Genomic DNA, 18,183 nt, shown 5'->3' on the forward strand with positions numbered 1-18,183 from the left:
AATTAAAAAGCCAGGACAAAGATGGGAAATGTTGCCGTATGAAAGAAACAGGTCAAAGATGTGCTTAAGCATTTTTGTTTTTGTAAAATGTAACTGTTTTGTTAGTTTGTTCAGTGATAGGCAAGTTCATCACTAGAAGTCTTTACTTGTATACTTGTAGTTTGTCATTACACCAGGAGGGGGCAGGATAATATCAGATGAAAGTTTTTTTTTCAGCCCACCACCACCCCTCTCTTTGGAGGACAACTTGATTTTAATTTATTTTCATTTAACGGTTCGTTTATCTTAAGAACCATCATTTCTTTCCTCTGACATAAATGACCAAATTTTGCAAGTTTGCTTGCAAAACTGTAGATGGTGGTGAAATATGTGATGAAAAGTAGGACTTGATTGAGAACTACCTATAAAAAATGCTAGATTTCTTTTTGTATTGTGAGTTCAATCTTTACTAACAGTTTACACCTAACACACACTTGGGTCTAATAGTTTTTTAAATGTAGGCAGAAATGAAGACGACTAGTTTAAATACACTTGAGTTTGAAGACAGAAAACTGTTTGCTACGTTACTCTTCAAGTCATGTTTGACATTATAGCAAAATGACTTAAACTTAAATTGTTTTGTGTGTGTGTCCTTTCCCTGATGCTTTATTGTGTGTAGTGCGCATCATTTGGAGTTTTGTGGCTTGCTTTAGTTTAGGGAATATTGTCGTTATTGATCTCAAACTTGGGGGAAAGTTGCAGTTCAACAACTGCTGAGCCACCAGGTTCCTCTTGCTTGCACTTTATTTTTTTTTTCAGAAGTTCAGATTTTTTTTCACCCACTTTTAGTGGATTTTTGGATGTGTGTTGCTTGAGTGTGTGTGTTGCTAGGCCTCTTAATTATTTCACTGTTTCAGGTAGCCAAAAACACAAACCCTCGCAGAGACCACACAGACTTTTCAATTTATATACACAACAGAGGAAATTGCTCATCCTTTCCCCTTCCTTTGGTACTTTGAGCCAGGATTGAGTTGATATTCTGCCATATCTGTGTGTGAGCATGTGTGTGTGCGTGTAGCTAGTTGGGGATTTACTTTCTTTTCCCTAAAATGAAAGAGCTTGTGTACTGATTTGACACTGGAATATAAGAAGTTTTTATTAAAAATATGTGGCTAAAGTTAAATTATTTGTTTTTCCTAACTAACAATTACTTTGGCTAAAATAAAATGAAATTTGAAATGAGAACAGGTACGCTTGAACATGAATGTTGGGCTTGGAGAAAGATGCCTACAGACATACAGTTTGCAACATATTTGTTAAAGAAAAAAGGAAGAATCCATGTTTAGAATAATTTTTAATCTTTCCTCCCCCATAGCTCTGATATAGTCTTTAAGCAGATGGACATTTTTTGTTCTTCTCTGACAATTTCTTTTCTTTTTAGCTTTAAAGATACTTTGCTCTAAACTTACTGATCTCGGTTTCATCTGGACCCAAGAGTTGCTGTAAAGTAAACCCTCTCTTCTGCCCCCTGCAGATCAACTGTCCTCTCTGTCACCCCGAGAAAACACATTGTACTACAGGGCCATGCTTTGTTCACAGGAACTCACACATACACTCCACTTCAAAGATCTGTCCCTATACACTGTCTGTCAACGGGACTGCAGTCTTCTGCTGCTGACGCTCCCATCATCAGGACAAGATGTTGAAAAATTTCTGCAGCACTGGATGGAAATAAATCTTGTGACATTACAGAAGCTTATTGAAACAATGCCACAGCGTGTGCGTTCTGTAATCAATGCTTAAGGCGGGCTAATGGAATAGTACAGTGTGCCACCTTCTTTTTTGGTGGTGACTGTTTTTTTTTTTGTTCAGGCAGTGTAAATTGTGTTTTATGGTCAGTGTCTATCACACAAACACACTCTTCCCTCTCTCTCTCTCACTCACACACACAAACATCTTAGATGCCATTAATATGAAAGTAAGCTAGGCACGGTGGTGATTTAGGGGTAGCAGACAGAGGGAGGGTAGAGGCCAAGCTCTGGGTCTCATACTGTCTCCCTCCATTCATCAGCCTGTAAATAATCACACAGACACTGTCACCATAGAGAAGCTGCAGTGTTGGAAGTATGGAAGGAAAAAGACAGAGAGGAGTTGGTGTCGTGTGATGAACAGAAGGAGCAGTCCAGAGAGAGAAGACAGGTGTGGGAACTTGAGAGAAATCCAGATGTCCTGCTGGTTCTGAGTTATGGGAACCAAGGAGATAGTTCAGATGTTACTGGAAAAGGCAAAAAGCAAAAATTAATGAGGCTGTGGATCTCAAACTAAGAATATTATAATAGCTAATTTCCTTTAGTTAGAAAAGCATTTTTTTTTCACATACATAACCCTTAAAAATCTGAAGATAGTTCACAGGTAATTCAACATCTAAAGAAAAAAGGGGTAAAAAAAATGTATCTATATTGTGTTTGCAGCTTTATATAGAGATTACTATGTAATAAGTTTTTCTTTTGATCTCAATGAACACATATGTTTTCCTTTTCTTTATATTTTGTTGAATTTCTGTCCAGCATTAGGACCCCTGCCACTCAGGTTCTCACGATCCCTGTCAAAGTGTCACTCTGTGGACTGTGAGAACTAACGGCAGCCCCGGCTGGAGGCCCCACACTGTGATCCACTCCCTCTGCGCATGCAACCACAGACAACAACAAAAACACAAGACTTGTCATAAGTCATTACATGTATATATATATATATATGTATATACATATGGAGAGAGAGAGAGTGAGAATCAAACAAATATATATGAAACTTTGGTAAACAGAAGAGGGCTTGTTAAAACTTTAAAAGACCACTGAATTTTTGTCAGGGATCTTTATCAACCTCCAAAGAGAGCAGAGCTGCAGCAGCTATAGTGTAATTGTGATGTAACATTATTTATTTTTGTCATTAAAACAACTAAACATAATGCCAATGTGTGGAGCGAGAGAGAGGTACAAAGTCTTTCTTTCAGACCACAAGGGCTCTTGTGGTCTGTACAGATGAATAGTGATATGAATTTAATATTTGTTGATTTTTTGGTGAATGTGTTTTAATGTAAATAATATCATTATTATCAAGCACAGATGTAAAAATACACTGCTTGGGCTATAATTTGTAAAACATAAGGAGTAATATTACATATTTATAGTAAATTAAAAGATATCGTTACGTTACAAACTCAATAGTGTTGAGAATTATTTTAATTTTTTGAGGATTTAAAGCAATACTACATAGGTTTTGAACCTTAAAACTACATGTATCTGGCTAATTTGATGTAACGCTTACACTCATTTTGCATGTTCCTGGGGCCGCCATTGTGAAACAACACTTTACAACTTTGTGTTGGGAGCATCACATGACAGCTGTGTTTTGTTTTACAGCACCACATCACACGCACAAGAAACTGAAAATCATCAGTATAAAAGTAAAAATAAACATCTGAAACATTGTGGTATACAGGTGTGCTTCACAAACATACTCACACAAGACTTTCTGAAATGACACTGGTGTGCACACCATCATGAGCTCAGAAGCAGGAGACCTGAGCTCAGAACAACTGAATGTCCTTCTTTGGGTAACTTGATTTTAATTTATTTTTGGACCTTAGTTTAATTTTATGAAGTTCTGATAACAAAAATACTTGCTTATGAAAAGCTCATTTTCATGTTATCTGTATGTTAGACATTGTGACAGGTGGCTGGGCGATGAATTCACCGTATTGTCTCAATTGCTTTTAAACATCAAACAACTTAGTGTCTCGTTTCTTATCGAGAAGAGAGTCTGCCATGTAATGTAATTCTTTGTTTCCCACAATCTCTAAGCCATATTAGCTGTACTCATGACAAATACCCTAGACTGAAATAAACCAGCACTATCCTGGTAAGAGAATCAGTGACAGGAGCTCTAAAGTTAGAGTGGCTTCTTGTAATAACGCAGCACCTTACTAAGGCACTTCTCTCTTTTTCACCTGTCTATAATTGTAAAACATGGGACTATTTAAGGACTGTTAATTATATGTTTCATACGATAACTGTTACTATAGCCAGGCTGAGTGGAATGCATTCCCACCTGTTTCCACACTGACTGTCAGCTGTGTCTATTAGGTGGGGGTGTGTGAACTGGTTGGTGTGCAGGCTTTAGTACTCATGCCTGTAGAATATGCTGTTGTAGTGCAAACTGACTTTATTAAAATTACATTTACTCTTGGACTGCACATTCCCTTTAGCTTTTTTTTCCTGAATGTTTTTGTATTTTTAGTAATGCAACGTTTCTTTTGCAGTGGCGTCCATCCTCACAAAGTGTGTCACCACAGCTCATTACATGTGGTAGAACTGATGACTTTGAGCAGAAACTGCAGTGAGAAACATCATTAACATCTGTTTGTGGTCCACGCAGCAAGGTTAAAGGCTATGTGAAAACAAAACAACACTGAAGAGGCTAACAACTGCAGAGTCTGGAGCAGTGACCAAACATGGATTCCCATGACTGTGTCATCCCCCTCCCTATGCCCAATGTTACCCTCCTTCTTCCCTGTTGTTTTCCTTCCTCCCTACTTCCCACTCAGTGTCCATCATTAAATCTCACACTGTCTTTATCTTTACCTTATTCTCCTGTGTTTTTCTACCTACAAACTCCTGTTAAATCACTTTTGCCTTCCTGTTCATTCTCACTCTTTCTGTTGTCTTTTTTTCTTTTACAACCTTCCCTTCTTTCCTCTGTCAGCATCACTGCTCTTGAAAGAGGAAGATTATTCTAATAGCTGGGTTTTGATGCAAAGACTTTCTAAGATTTCTGTGTTGGAATCAAGCCATGCATGCATCAAGCAATTTGGTCATTAACATCTTTTCAGATTTTCGACATTCCCCAAACTTTACAGATGGCAGCTTTGATGCTTACCAACAAAATGTTTAGAGTTTTGTTATTTATCCCTGGAAGAACCTGTAAACAAGCACGAAACAGAAACTTTGTATTTATGCTGATGCACGTGAAAATGTGTGGATGTGGGTTTTTTTTTCCTGTGAAAATTTCAAAGTAGTCTAATGCATTTTAATAAGATGCCGGTCTATTGTGTCCAACACATTAAGTGTGTTTAACCAAAGGGACAGAACGTGACAGCCAGTAGTCTATAAAAAAGATATTTTAATGCAACATATCATTGAAATGTTTCAACAGAACCCATGTTTTCTGTACCTTTACCAAGTAGTTTGTATTAAATTATAGCAATGAAACAGCCACCAAATCCTACAATGACACTTGAAAGTTTAAACTTTTAGCTCCATTCTCCAACCCTTCTGTCCTTAAAAATTTGCCACTTTAATGTAATGTTATTTCATAACTATTGGAGGGAGACATATTGAATTAATCTTTTGTGGTAATATATATTTTGATGTGTTTCTTTTATTTCTTCAGTTGACATTTCATTACTGCCTTTTTGTAAAATGACACTCCTTCTGTTCAATGTTTATTGATATGTGTAAGGCAAAGACATATGTTTTCTGTAAACTCTGTAAAATTTTGGATCGTGAGCTTAATGTCTCATAACTAGGGAGCTGGCAGAGTGAAGTGTGTACAATTTCTGGAACAATTGATTCAGATTGCAGTTGTGAGAGCAGCATCACAAGATTGACTTTGCTTTCTGCCAAGGATGCAGTCACTCCATGTGTCCATTTCTTGACAGGAAAATTGTTTTTGAATTAGTCAAACATTAACAGCTATTTCAATCAAGAGAAATAACATATAATATAATATCTTGTGATTTTTGTAGATGTTCCAGCGTTATGTTACGTGTTGATGTAACTGGCTGCCCTATTTGCTCCAGTCTTCTTAGGATAGGGTGGTGTGGCTCAGTGGGTAGAGTGACTGTCTTATAGCCTGAAGGTTGCTGGTTCGATCCTCAGCCTGTCAAGTTCATTTCAAGGTGTCCCTGAGCAAGACATCTAACCCCAAATTGCTCCTGATGGGTCGTGATTGAGCGTGACAATGTGTGTGTGAATGGGGTGAATAATGTGAAGTGCTTTGGCTATCATTCCAGGTACAGTAAAGTGCTATAAAAATACAGACCATTTACCATATTTTGTATTAAAACCTCTGGAAGATCAGCTGATTTTAACTTTCAGGAAGAGCATTTATTTTGATATGTTAATAAAATGTATGATGTTTACAGTCTTCACTTTGTATACCTTCCTATGAGGAATACAGAAAGAAGAAAGCATAATACTAATATAAAGGAGTCTTCTAAAGACTATATAAGTGCCTCGCAGCTATACAGTATGGAGTACAATGGCTTCTATGCAATGAAATGACCTGAAAGTTACCCAAAGCCAGGGCTACTCAATTCGGTCCTACGAGGGCCGCAATCCAGCAGGTTTTCCATGTATCCCTGCACCAACACACCTGAGTCAAATTAGGTGGTTCTAACAGCCAATCAGGTTCTACACAATGACATTAATTTGACTCAGGTGTGTTGGTGCAGGGACACATGGAAAACCTGCTGGAAAACCTGCCCTCGTAGGACCGAATTGAGTAGCCCTGCCCTAAGCTGTCCTTCTGCATACACACATGCACAAATGTGTGCATGTGTGTTGTGTACCAGAGTACAGGTTGCAACTCAACGTCTCTGGAGAAAAGTGCTATTAATATACCAAGATAGAAGTACGCGCACACACACACACACACACACACGACGTGGTTAGTGATAGTATTACCAATTGAACAGAATTCCCATAGAATCAGAAGGAGGCAGCAACACAGATCAGTTCAGACATACAGGAATTGTAAAAAACATTAGCCTCTTCCTTTAGAGTTCCTGGCTCCAACCCAAACACTGAATCTAACTGCCTCCCATGGGGAGAGTAACTCCAGGCTTGAATTCCTTTGTGTTATTTTGTGTTTTCCTTTCTGCCGCAACATTTTTTTTTCTCTGTGTACCAGTCGTCATTAAAGGACCCTAACCAGTTACTACAGTGTTGTAAAACACTGTGCAGGGAGCTAATGTATGGAATACAAGCACATGCAGAAGGGTTTCCATATGCACAAATTAACACATGTAAGCTTGCTGTATGCTGGAGACTATGCAAACACATGCACATAGCAACACTACTTCCACTTTGTTTTTGTTTTTTTTTTTTTGTTTACATACCTTTAAAACTACAAATTGAGGAGTTTGAGAGGGACTGAAGGCGAAAGGAGAGGGCTGTACAGAGAAAGAAGTCATTTCCGCTGTGTTGGGGAGGTCTGTGAAGGGTCAAGCCTTCCACAGCCCTGGCTGTGTGAATCATATAAACACTGACTGAAACACTCCCACTCTGTGCTTTCACAGCAGGATCCACACTTACCCTATTACACACCACTTTGTGCAGTAGTACAGAAGCGTTTTGTAGTTCTTATAATGAATGTTATGTCCGTTTACAGACATCCTGCAACAAGTATGCAAATTTTTAATACTTAATGGTTTTAATATCCCCAATACTTCAAGATCACCTAATAACATCATGTAAGAAAGCCCTCTCAAAAGTAAAGAAGATATTATTTAAAGGTTTTTTCAGGTTAAGCCATAGTTACCACACTGACCAAACTGATTTTGATAAGCAAACCATTACTCATAAACCAGAACTCTTAATGTTTTGTGAAATTTTGACAGCATGGTAAAGCTTTGTTTTTGTGTTTGAGCTAATAGACTATTAGAATGAGGTCTTCATTTTGGAGGCCGTCCCCACGGAGCCAAATTGCAGTAAAACTGCATAAGTATTTTAGCAATCCACTTTTTCTTCCCCATGAAACCAGGGATTGGCCTCCATGAAACTGATCATGTCTGAAACCAGGTACCAAGGTGGATAGGTTGGAGTCCTCTACCGTCTGTGCTCTGTGAGGACAGCGAAGCCGCACAACTGGAGGATCTGACGTCAATGTGATGAACAAGCCTCAATCCACGCCTTCCTCAATTTTTTTATGCTTCGTAGGCCAGTGTTCCTCAAAAAAGAAGCTTGACTTCTTCATCAGTCCAAACAAATGTCAGCCATCTTCTCTTCTTCCAAGTGAACTGCCTGCAACATATAGTGAGCCTTTATCTGCACATGCGCGATGTCTTGTTCTAGCTTTGGTGTGTTACTTTTTAATCATCATAGCGCCCCCCACAGCCTTGTAGTATGTACTACAGCAGTTTCATGGTGATGGTGAAGCCTGTCTCCTAGTTTCCACCACCGTTTTCACACCTGAACCAGCTTCGGACATGGTCATAGTATATTGATTTCTTCCCATGAGAAATTCCCACTTTAGTGTTTTATTGTAAAACAGCAGATCAAACATAGCTGTGAAGGGTCAGGATTGCTGTGTTTGTTTTATCACACTCCTGTCAAAATCTGTTCCTCTTTCTCACACAGACACACACTTGCTGGAACAAACGCACCCAACACAAAGCAACTCTGATCCCACAGTCCAGCTGACCTTGATGACTGTGTTGTAGCGTCGACACACTGTAGCTGGTGTTCGTCTGTTGAAAGATTCAGTATTTGAATGTCACATCATTCCTTTAAAAAGTCCAATTTCTTGATTTTGCAAGTGAGCTTTTAAATGAAACCTTTCTTTCCAGTTTGTCACCACAAACCTCACAGAGAATCACCACTTTTTGTCACATTAGAGTAAAACTTCAAAGAATAATATCACCAGTTTTCCTAATTATCAAAAGTTGTTATTAAAGGTCAATCAAACCGGAAATGACTAAAATGTTCATCATTTTGTTTTGATTTAAAATATATGCAACTTTAGCTATGAAGCATGTTTTGAGATGAACACAATGAATCAAAATCATGCAAACTTCCACAACTAAAGAACAGAAATCCGGCTGCAGTAGCTTCACATCAAAAGGAAACGAAAAGAAAAAGCAAAACAATAAACTTTTTTCTCTATAAAACTGACATTGTCCTTGTTTCCTTTATTGTTAGTAGTTTTATGATTTCATCCAGACAGTACTGATGCATGTCTTGGCCTGCCTATTTTAGACTCTTTGGTTTCAGTCATGTTGGCATCTGTGAGCAGGCTGATGCAGCCGCTCAAACAAGTCTCATGCATGTATTTAAATACAACAGTTCACGTGCATGTGTTTGGTTATCTCTTTATGTGGTGGTTTATTATTGTCTGTGTAGCTGTGTTTGGGTATGGGAGAAACCAGTGAGTATGGTTATCTGTCAGTGTTAGTGAGAGCTGCTGAAAAGGATGACAGTTTCATGTTTCAGTGTGTTAATGTACACACAGCACAGACCAGCGCTTGAATTTACTGTCTCCATCCACAGCACGTTTATAGCTTAGTTGACAGGAGGAAGTATTTGGTTAGTGGTGCACCTGCACCAACTTTCCCAAGGCTGTGTATAAATAAATGTGCTTAAAATGGAAATGTAAACGTGCAGACTGTTCTATATATAAAATAAAATGTGACAGGTGGAAGAACTTTCATAATACAGCTGGTTTGACGATGTTTAAACGAGAGAAGCAGGTGTAATGAGAGTGTCATGGTGCCTCACTTTTATTCCGATTTGTCTGTAATATAAATATGTAGGCTTTAAAGAGCTAATAAGCCAGTTCGCTGTACCTGCACAACAGTGCATCCACGCAAATTGAAATAGTAGTTAGTACTTAGCGCACATGAATTATTACATGGCAATGCAGCTTTTTGTTAAACAGAACTTGTGAATGAAACTTAATATGTTGATAGAGTCCATGGGAATAAACTCATTACCAAAAGATGTAAAATACACACACAAGGTGTTGAAATTATTTGCTGGCATAAGGGGAACTGTGTGAATGCTCAGGTTGTCTCAGAGCTTTCATTGTCTAAGTAGACACACCAATTCATGTACTGTGCAAGGATTTATTCTAAGGCCCAGTTTACACCACAGCGTTTCTACGCGAAAAGCAAAACCTTTTCTTGTGCGTATTAAAAAAAAAAAAAGTGCACTTACACAGCAGTAGCATGAAAACAGCAGGAAAACTGCAAATAGGACCAGAAACAATGTAATGTGCATGCCAGGCCTCTAGTGGGCAGTGAAACTGTGAAACAACACACCCAGGTGTGATCAAAACCTAATAAGACCGGACATCTGAGGTGGGCGTTGTCAATGCGGGAAAGAACGGAGTGGAAAATTGTGGCTTCCGTATTTCCACTGAAGTGAGGCCGAACGGATAGTTTTAATGAGCATATGATTGAGGTGGTGATTTAAAGACACAGACACCAACGTATCCACAACCCAGCCCAGCCACGGACAAAGTTCTCATTCAATATGAAGTAACCCAGTCTGCTGTTTATTGCAAATAAAATCACAGAAATCCCCCCTGCAGTTCTCCCCTCCCCATCGTGGATAAAGCTTTGCGAGTATGAATGACAGGACCAATACCAACTTTTTTCTTGTTCTTGCAGCCTCAAGAACAAGAACGCTTCTCGCAGAGTATGTAACAAGCTTTACATGTCAGCCGCTAGTTACCTGGTGCATGTAACCTATGCGTCTTCACTGACGGCATAAATACTCTACCAGAAACAGGTTTTGCTTCAACAGATAAAATAAATTAAAAAGATACAGCATCACAAGCATGACAAGGAGGTCAGCCATTGTTGTTGTGCTGTTTGTGGGTAAAGGAGGGTCTGATAGTACAAGTGCAAGATTATGTGAAAGATATCATGGTCGGCAAAAGATTCCAGTTACAGTTTGCAGACAGAATTTGCCTTGCGTTGAAACAAAATTTCACTCTAGAGGCCGTTGTCAAAACCTTTGCGGTTTTATCCTCCCTATTACCGTGGAAACGAGAGGTCAGAACTCAGCAAAATTTTAGCCTTTTACTGTCTTAGCATTGTTGTGTAAATAGGGTCTGAGAGATTTTGTTGACTTTTTACTGACCACTTTCTATGGAAAACATGCTTAAGACACCTTTGTCAACATGTCCAAAGTATGAAAGTGTTACAGTCCTTAGTGGTAAGCTGTGAAATGCCCCGCAAATATTTAGTGTTCAGGTAGCATAAAAAGAATTCAGCCTATGAACTGTAAAATATGTAAGTTGTACCCATGTACCCAATCTGCAAAGATATTGTGGAGCATTTTCTGAACTGTGTTTCTCAACATAAAATTACAAAGAATTAGGATTTTCTATCATCTACTGAACGTTTTTGATACTTTTAGGGACATCTTTGCCAAAGGGACATGGTTGAAAATTATTATTAAATGTCTGCAGCAGTGTATTAAAAACAAGTATTATTCTGTCATAGAAATCATTGTAATGGCTTAGGAACTCTTTCCAAAATCCCTGTCTGTGAACACAGTTCACTGCGCCATCCACAAAACAGGTTAAAGCGCTATTGTGCGAAGAAGAAGCCATATGTGAGCATAATCCAGAAACTCCACTGTCTTTGAAACAAAGCTCATTTAAAATGGACTGAGGTAGGTGGAAAACAGTTTTGTAGCCAGAAGATTTGAAACTTCAAATTCTTTTAAGAAATCACGAATGCCACATTGTTCAATCTACGAAGAGAGAGAGTACTGTATGTGGCTTGCTATCAGTGGCTTCAAAAGTCTGCGTCTCTGGTAGCACGAGGAGCACTGGCAACTGTGGAAAGGTTTCATCAATGTTAAAAGGTATAGGTCTTAGTGTTGAGGTAGTTACTCTAAAAAAGTAATTAGTTACTAGTTAATCATTGGTTCTTTAAATTGTAATGAAATTACTTTACTCGTTGCTGCATTTTAAAAGTAACGTCACTACTTATTACTTTACCATTTCTTAATTCACTGTGTAGACATGGACAAACATCACAGCCGAATCATCACTGCCTGTCTGCATAGTGTTTACTTTATATTGTAAACAAAATGGCTTTAAAACCATAAGAACAACATCCCTGTCTGTGGGAAGAAATGGCCACACTTATCTCATCATTTTATCTAGTATTTTTCTAAACCTGGGTGATTCAATAGTCGACAGGGGGAGCATGTTCCTACAATGAACCCTGCAACTAGCTAGTTAATTTCTGTCTTACCGGCTGCTGAGCTCCGGGAAATGTTGAAAAAAGCTCTACTTGTTCAAGAGGGTCAGCTGCTGAAGGCCTCCTTCCCCTGATCGGCGAGCAGGATCTTTCGCCACAACTTTGGACTGAAACTGGACTGAACTAAAAATAATGCGAATATCACCACTGACCAAAAGCCGGTCCATCTCCAGCTCCATATTTGAGGCACAATCAGCTACGTCATACAAATCGATCTCTTTGGCAACGCAGGAGCATGTGCAAACCACTTAAAACAGATCAGAACTTTACACATAGGCAAACACGGCTTAAGTAACACAGAAAAACACGTTACTGTAGTCCAGCAAAGTAATTTCGTTACATTTTAAGTGTAATGCACTACTTTACTTCATTACCCAAAAAATAATATCGTTACCCCCAACACGTGTCTTAGAGCAGCATCCTCCTATCCAGAAGACATATTTATGCAGGGAAGGTTTTGCATATTTCATCAAGTTAATTCTATACTTCATCTACCCCAATGGCATGGCTTAATAGTAGAATAGTAGAGTACAAGAATTTGACTGACCTGCCTTTAGTCCAGATTATTCACCAGATAAAAATATGTGGAGCATCAAGACATGCAAGATGCAACAAAGAAGACCCAGGGCTGATAAACGGTGGTAAACATGGCTCCATCCCTACTTTTTTTTTTTTTTTAGATGGGTTGGTGCCTTTGTTTCTCAATACACTTCTATAATATATTACCAATACTCCCATATTCTTTATTTTTAAAAAAAGATGCATTTAGAAGATTAAAACCTGACATTTCCCTCAGAAAGAGGTGGATAAATGTAACAGACAGAAACTCAGGTCTGTTTAAATGCTGTAAGCTTGATGTACTACACCAAAAAGGTGCCATTTCGGCTATATTACACTTCAGTGACAGAACTGTATATCAGAACTCAAAATGTGTACGAAGAGGAAGACAAGTTCATTTTCTTGAGATTTTTTTCGTTTAATTTTTTTTTTTTTTATTTTTTATTTTTTGCAGGTGTAGTCTGTGTCGGGGACGCGCGTCGCTGTGCGCCCCACCTCCGGACTGTACCTCCCACTTCCCAGCTTGTTTAAGTGCTCGCCTTCTTAACTTCAACGAGCACTATTGTTGAAAAGTCTGTGCGCTCTTAAAGCCTGGACCTGAGTCTCCAAGCAGAGCGGGTGCGCTGTAGTGATACACATTTTTTAAGTTGAACTTTGCGTGAACGCAAACTCAACTGTGCGTTCAAAGACGAAGTGTTTTCCTTACTGTTTATTTTTAGTTTTCACATTTTGCATCCGCAGACACACTAATAAATTGGTGCACTTGGACAGAGGCTGCTTGAACGCACTCCCTTGGAATCTGGATTACTTTGCCAAGGTAAGCTTCTCGTGCGCTTTTAATGTAATTTTGAAACGATCAGGGCGACTTTCCTGCATTTGAGCGGCAGGGTAACTGGGGTTCGTTATTTGAAATCAATGAAGTTTCCCAAACTTGTATAGCAGTCGAAAGATCCTGTAAATATATGGAATCTTTCAGATTCTGTAATATCGATTAGATCGAGACTTAACCAGCTATTCTCCACCGCTCTGAGAGGATCTGAAAACCGATCCAGCGTCGGCTCCTCGTGCCTTTACCCAGCCTGCTTCACATGTCAAAGCGTTCCCTCCGGGGAAGTGACTTTGTCAGTGTGTGCTTGCATTCCTCCACCGGGGCCACGGGTCAGCATCTCGGTCAGGATCCGCGGAACAGACGCGCTCAGTGGGGCGCGCGAATAAGACAGATACCGATAGCAGAGTTTCCTGCAGAGATTTGTGGAAACAAGATTATCTTTTATATTTATCGCTTCTTCAGATCGCATTAGTGTCGAATGCTGAGGACTAGAGGTCGTCATCTGTCCCTCCACAGCTTAAATCCCCCCTCAGACTGTTTGTTATCACCTCATTTGGAAGTTTTTATCAGCGTGATAAGTTTGTGGCCCCCAGCAGTTAAGACATTTTTTGACTTTATGTAGTTTGACTTTAAAATACGTAAGTTGTATATTGCTTTGCATCTGAATACATTTCAGCCTGTATAGTTGTAAATTTGGATGGTTGTCCAATATTGTGACATCTTGACAGCTAAGTGACATCATAAATACTCCAGAAATATTAAAAAACCTCAAACTAGGATATTTTTTTAGAAGGAATTCCTGCTTATATTTGTTTGTTGATCACTATATCCATACTTTTGAATCTTTGCCCAATGTATTAGTTGATTAGTTGATTCTTTTCATATCTTTAAACTAAATTTATTTGTATTTTATCACAAAACAATGAAACTGAACATGTCACTATGGGTTCTGGAAAACGTTACGGGTAATTTTAGTGTTTCTACCACTTGAGTGATTAAAAACGAATACTTTTTTTTTTAAACACAAATTAGTTTTAGTTGTTTTTGCCTGCACACTTCTTATTTATGAGAAACATTGATTTCTGGATAATCGTGAACTACATAGTTACAGCAACATAAGATTTTACTGGGTATTTTACTGGTAGTAAATCAGAATAATATCAAAGGAATGTCTGTGTTGCATAGCTAAGCCATTCATTTAATTAAACTAGACATGAATATGCAGATCATGACCTGTTGCTTTTACCTTGCAACTTGCCACCTTCACTGTCTGCTCTGAGAGGAGTTTGAGGCACTAAAACTAACTCAGCGTGGGGCATGAGTATGGGAAAAGCAAAGAAAGGTGGAGACGAGAGGGATGGTCCAGAGTATGTTTGGTAGAGAGGGAGAGCAAAGCAAACATTCCTGCTTCGGTGGCTCAGCAATTTAATTAAGGTTTTTGGGAGATGCTGCAGCCAGCACCTCGAGGTGAAGGCTTAACCCAAACTCTCCCCCTCTTTTCAAAGTTGGACTAATCCCAAGGGTCAGCTAATAAGTGTTTAGGTCATGCCACCATGACAACTAAACAGGATGAAACCTGAAGGAAAGTTCACCAATCAGGGAGTTAATAACCCCATGAGGGAAGTTAAGAGGTACAAGGTGAAGAGGATAAAGTTCTGGATTGGCAAGTGTATTTGTGTATGTGTGTGTGTGAGAGAGAGATTTCAATCGTTATCAGCCACACCAACTAAAAGCCCCTCCTCTATTTGGGTTTTAAGTGTACCCCTGTGGTGCTCTGTTTCTACACACCATTCCACTCATATATAAGCTTACTCTTTGCTTCAGGTCAGATTTTCGTCACTGTATCACAGGCTAAAAAGATTTTTATTATTATTATAACTTTTTAAGCACTGATGCCAACCACCAACCATCAAAGTTCTTCTTGTTTTTTTACAGATAAAAAGTGTCTCCCTTCTCTACTTTTCTCTACTTTTCCAGGCCATTTCTGCTTCGCTTCTATTTCTTTCTTTGTGTACTTTTCTGTACTGCAAATACTATGTTTCACATGACTTTTTTTTTTAAATCACTTATTTCCAGCCTCACCTCATCCTTGTGCTCTTTTGTCTTCTTTCCATTTTAGTTTTAAGATGTTATTTTTAATATTCCCACTGGAAGCTTCTCGCTGCTACTGTCTGTGTTGGCCTGGCGACCTGTCCAGGGTGTAGTTGCAGTAGTAGGGGAGCGGACTATCACACAAATTGTCTGAAAACTCAAGCAATAGCTTAAGTTGTAGTTATAGTCAGATCACAAACAGGCTACATGATTGCAGCTCCTATTCTGAACCCTGTCCTGCCACTTTCATTTTAATTCTCTTACCTTTCCTTACTTAATCTGAGCAGAGCATTTGAAGTTGTGAGAAAGTGCCTGGCATGCTGCGTGCTGCATGTGAGGATTCCAGAGCATCTGTATCTGATTCATGGACACTGTCCAGAGATCAGTTGTGCTAATGACTTTATTAGAGGCGCATATTACTGGAAGTGTTTTATTTTTCTGCAAACACAAAAGAATGTGTTGTTTTTTTTTTTTATTATTATTATTAAATCTATACACAGTAGCTTTGAACGGGAAAAATGAAGTTTAAAAAAATGATCTGTATGCTATTTCTTAACCTCAGCCATACATTAAAGCGTGACTTTTTTCTTTTCTGGAGTCTCGATTTCTGTTTTAGAGCTCAAGCCATTTATAAAAAGATATAATAAATCACAATATCTCCATATTTCCACTGTGCAGTTGTATAGGTGGGGTAGACTAAGCTGTTTGTCATCTCATTTGGGAACGTTTAAGGAAGCAGGGACCTCGCAGCTGGAGCAGACATCCAGCATCGAGCCTCCGACTGCTGATAAATCATTCTGCTCAGTTTAGTCATTATTGCTCTCAAAATTTGTTCCATCCGCTTCTTTAGCAGACAGATGCATGTTTCTATCTTATTTGGTACAACTGATCTGAAACATTTATTGTTAGACGTGTGTAGAGATGTCAGTGGAAGTTTGACTCCAGTCACATTTTCAACGGCCTACGACAAAGGAAAGCTAGATTGCTGTAGAGGTGTGAACAAGGATTGTTGATATTGTCCTCTGCTGATTATTCTGCCTGAGAGCAGTATTTACATGGATTTACTGAATATAGTGTGGTGTAAATGAGCTTAGATGAAGCTAAATTTGGTTTCTGTTTTCCACGCCATAAAACAGCCTACCTTACATCTTTACAAGCTTCCTTGACATTGGAGAAGGTTTAGACCTAAACATCATACAGCAGGTTAAGACTTAACATGCTCACCTGAGGGGAACCTCTACTTTCCTAGAGCTCCCACCCTGCTTCATCCCTTCTACGCCCCCAAGCATGGTTTAGGGGTTGTTACTTCTTTACTAACCCATGAAGCGTGTCCTTAAGCACCTCCCCCCATCATCCTCACAGGGTGTTGTATAAACACAGTGGCTCAGTACGAAGAGAGAGTGTGGCAAACATATTCCTTGTAACATTCCTCTGTGGTACCAGGAGACACCAGGAGAGAAAGATGCCTCCAAAGGCTGATCTATGGTCAGATTAGCCAATGCAGAAATTCCAGTGTGAGATTACAGAAATAATTAAGCTTTCAAAAAACATAAAAATATATATTTATCTAGGAATATGAAAGTCAAACCAGATATCAGATGTTTTTCTTCCTGTGTGACAGCTAAGAGAAGCAGGGATGGCACTGTATGTAAGGAAAGTTTATTTTTTATTATTATTTTTTTATGAAAAAATTACTAATCTTTCTGAGGTAACACAGAAATAACACAGCACACACCAATCCATCGACAGCAGCCGTACTACTACTTGAGGGTGTTTGTGTCTGTGTGTATGGCAATATAGGAGGGAGAGGTTGTAATAAATCCAAGTAAACCCTTCCATCCCCCTTTTCTTAACCCCCCTTTATCCTAAGGACACACAGTCTGGATGTACACACATCTGCCGCATTTTTTTCCTCTATTCAACAGTCCCCTGCAAACACAGATGCACACACATTGTAAGTGGGGGGGTTGCAGGGCCTCACAAAGCACTTCAAAGCACGGAGTCTGAACCTAAGAAATTTTGAACAATTCAAAGGTACAAGAGGTAAGAAGAGATGCAGTTTGACAAACAGAGAGAGAGAGAGTGTGTGTGTGCGTGTGTGTGTGTGTGTAAGTGTAAGATTTTGTTTTAAAATTGACTGGATGTCACGGTATATCAACAAAGTCTAATATTTGATCTTCTTTTTATAGGAATAATCTTGAGTTAAGAAGGTGATGTTCTGTGGAAGTAAAGCTAGTCCAGTCATGAGCTCCAAAAAAACAAATGAAGTAATATTGATGGCTAAACCAACATGACATGAAAATTTAGGGAAATCAGTAAAGGGCACCTGTGATCCAGTCACAGGGCTTGAACACAGCTCTCCTAGTGGGTGATTTTATTAGGTCTCACTTTAGATTCTCATTTGGCAAAATGCAACTATAGCTGAGTTCCCAGAGTGTTAAAAATGATGTAAATGTTTTCCCCAGCATGTTAGAAGGCAATGGTTCAGTTCAGCCCAGTATGGGATGAGTTGGGAGTGCGATCTGTAGCTTTGTGTGGCAATCATTCAGTAACTAATAAAATAGCAAAAGAAATCTAGTAATTAATGTGAAGTTCATGGTGGCAGCAGCAGCAGTTTGCAGCAGTAATGTATTGTGCAATCTCAATATAAGAAGAAGACCAACTTGACTGG

The 18,183-nt window shown here is 38.9% G+C and overlaps 1 protein-coding gene across 1 annotated transcript in view; it reads left to right on the plus strand.

Moving 5' to 3' along the window:
* Window positions 1-13,170: 13,170 nt before the first annotated feature.
* The window catches only part of LOC121638698 (vasorin-like), a 29,904-nt gene continuing 24,891 nt past the window's right edge, over window positions 13,171-18,183 (plus strand). The window contains exon 1 of the mRNA XM_041983632.1: window positions 13,171-13,409. The gene's annotated coding sequence lies outside the window, so the exon portion shown is untranslated. The remainder of the gene's footprint in view (window positions 13,410-18,183) is intronic.

This window comes from Melanotaenia boesemani, chromosome 4 (assembly GCF_017639745.1).
Source record: "Melanotaenia boesemani isolate fMelBoe1 chromosome 4, fMelBoe1.pri, whole genome shotgun sequence".
Taxonomy (NCBI): domain Eukaryota; kingdom Metazoa; phylum Chordata; class Actinopteri; order Atheriniformes; family Melanotaeniidae; genus Melanotaenia; species Melanotaenia boesemani.